The sequence below is a fragment of the Zonotrichia leucophrys genome, unplaced genomic scaffold (assembly GCF_028769735.1).
Source record: "Zonotrichia leucophrys gambelii isolate GWCS_2022_RI unplaced genomic scaffold, RI_Zleu_2.0 Scaffold_378_50084, whole genome shotgun sequence".
Lineage (NCBI taxonomy): Eukaryota > Metazoa > Chordata > Aves > Passeriformes > Passerellidae > Zonotrichia > Zonotrichia leucophrys.
This window is the reverse complement of record NW_026992583.1, coordinates 4,459-7,290: the sequence shown is the minus strand read 5'-3', so window position 1 is coordinate 7,290 and position 2,832 is coordinate 4,459. Positions and strand designations below refer to the sequence as shown.

Sequence of the window (2,832 nt, the reverse complement as noted above, 5' to 3'; positions counted from 1 at the left end):
GGCAAAAAGACTTTTTCCGGGCGGTGCTGAGTGACATGGAAGCACACGAGGTTCAGCGTGTTTCCAGAAGAAGCCTATGGAACAAGAAAGACTCCTCTCCTCTTCATAGACTGAAGTTTGAGTATACTAAAAGGTGGTGCCAAGCTAAGCAGTTAGCGATTTGAGAGAATGTATCAGATTGAGAAATTCTGGTAGTGGGGAAGAAGAGTTTTCAATTTTTTTCTTTTCTTTATAGTTTTTTTCCTATTTTCCTGTAGTTTAAGTAATAAAGTGTTCTTTATGTTTAAGCTGGAGCCTGTTTTGCTTATTCCTAGTCACATCTCACAGCAGACCCCAGAGAGAGTGTTTTCATGGGAGCACTGGCTCTGTGCCAAGCCCAAACCATGACACTTGGGTTCCCTGCAGTCGGGGATGACCCCAAGAATCCTTTTTCCCAGCCTGATGTTTCCAAGAAGGAGTCTGAATTCTTTGGCTCTGGTTTCCAAGGTTGTTTATTGTTTCTTATCTATAATATTTTTTCCCTGGCCTGCCGAGATGTTTTCAGCAGGTCAGACAGAGGCACACTCTCCATCCCGGGGCTGGTGTCTACGTTTTATCCTATGAACTATGTGTACTTTATTTATCATTATTTTCCAATACCTAAAGACACACAGCAGGGGACTTTCAATCAAAACAAATGCACCTTTTATTGCATGCCCATAGCAAATGTAACAGAAGGATTAGAAAGGCGATAAAGGACAGAGAGAGAGAGAGAAAGGAGGGTTGGGTTGGGGGAATTGCTACCAACAGGGAGATGAAATCCTCGTGGTCTGGCCAATAGATCCATCTGGTCACATCGGGGAGAATCTCAAAGTCTTTGGTTAACTCAGGGCTCTTTTATAATCTACCACCAGGAGGGAGCAGGACGGCACATGGAGGGCACAGTGGAGAATAAATCCATTGGGAACAGGCACAGACAGTCCAGGTCTGAACAGCACAAACCGGTGCCAGCAGTGAGCGGGGCCCGTTGTTTCAGGACTGGTTCCTATGGGAAACATCCCGCTTCCCATGGCAGACGTCCCGCTCCAGTCAGGCCAGCACCCCTGGGTTAGAATTTGAAGGGTCTCAGTCTCAGTCCTTGGGGAGCGCTTCAATCTCCATCCTTGACTGTGGTCGTGAGGCAGATGAGGGATCTTTGGACCGTGTCCTACAGAATGACATCCCAAAGCATAAAAAATTTATGCATTTTCACATAAAATGAAATGTAATGAATTAATAAAGGATAACTATTTTTTCTTGTTTATAATAGTATTATTGTATATTTGTATTACCAAATTTTAATTTTTATATTAAAAAATCCATACTTTTTTAGCAAGCAAAAAATTTATTGGTCATTGGTTCTAAGTAACACAATTCCCTTCATCAATTCATTAACCAGTGTGCTATTGATTTCTCTATCTTTATGGTAATTAGTCCTATTTTCAATCCTTTTGTCATCTTTTTTTCAATTTCACAGAAAGGGTAAAAGGGGCCACTTCGGGGTCCATGGAGAACTTTCTGGGGCACGTTTGTGGCAGTTTTGGGTCTGGGGAGGGAATTCAGAGAGAACTTAGGGTCTGGAGGACACTTACGGGAGCCAGGTGGGCACTTGGAGGGGCACTCAGGGATTCTGAGGGATAGTTCGGGGTCCGGGGCAGCACTTGGGGGTCCAGGAGGACCCTTGGAGGTCAGGGAGGGGAATTTGGGGCCCTTCGGGGTCCGGGCGGGCCCTTGGGGGGCTCTGATGGGGCTTTCAGCGGCGTGGAGATTGATGGGAGTTGTAGGCGCAGGTCTAATGCAGTTTAACGGGGCCGCGGAGCATCATGGGAGTTTGAGGCGCAGCTGAAATGGCTCTCAGTGGAGGCGCAGGGCATGACGGGAGATGAAGTCCCGGCTGGAACAGCACTGGACATGCGCCGCGGAGCATGATGGGAGCTATAGTCCCGGAAGTGGCTCCAGCGCTTTGTTTGGGGGTCCGGGAAGGGTCCTGGCGGACACTTCTGCGTCCGAGCCGTGACTTGAGATCCTCGGGTAAACATAAACTGTTCGGGAGCACTTGCGGGCAGCTCCGGGAGCTCTAACCGGGCTCTTTAGGGCGGGGGGCTCGACAGGAATTTTATACGCGGGAGTGTTCTGAGGGGCTCTGGTGCCGCGGCTGGGAAGAGGAGATGAATTCCCAGAAGTGGCTGTACCGGGCATCTGTGGGGTTGGGAGCACTCAGGGTATCCGGGGACGCTTTTGGGGGCTCCCGAATGGGCGCTGAGGGGGCATTGAGGGATCCTGGAAGGTTTGGCGGACACTTAATGAATGGACAAAGCAGTGGCGGGTCCCGGGGTTCTGTGGAGCGCAGGGCATGACGGGCGTTGTAGTCCCGGCTCCAAAGGGGCTCAATGGGGCCGCGGGGCATGACGGGAGTTGCAGGCAGGAAAAAAAAAAAAAAAAAAGTAGGGCCAATGTCAGACACCGCATCCGAGGTCCTAAACCAGGCGCTGATTGGCTTGGGGCGGTGATGGGCGGGAGTCTCGGCAAATGGGATGCGGTGAAGACGGGAACATTCAACTTCTCCAGTCGCTCCCAGTAGAGCCCAGTTCTTCCCCAGTACAGATCAACACAACCCCACTACAGCCCAGTTCATCCCAAGTAGAACCCAGTACAACCCCTGTGCCCCTCCTGTCCCTCCCAGTACAGCCCAGTCCCTGCCAGTTCCCCCCCAATATCATCCACAGGATACCCCAGTGTCTCCAGTATTCCCCGCAATGGCCCGATTGTCCCCAGTATGTCCCAGTGTCTCCCACAGCATTCCCAGTGTTCCCA

General features: G+C 50.4%; 1 long non-coding RNA gene across 1 annotated transcript; it reads right to left on the bottom strand.

Moving 5' to 3' along the window:
• Positions 1–661: 661 nt before the first annotated feature.
• LOC135441625 (uncharacterized) lies at positions 662–1,953 on the bottom strand. Its single transcript, XR_010438506.1, has 2 exons — positions 1,611–1,953; positions 662–1,186 (listed from the first exon to the last, which is right to left on the bottom strand). It is a non-coding gene; the product is annotated as an uncharacterized LOC135441625 (long non-coding RNA).
• Between the last annotated feature and the right edge of the window lie 879 nt (positions 1,954–2,832).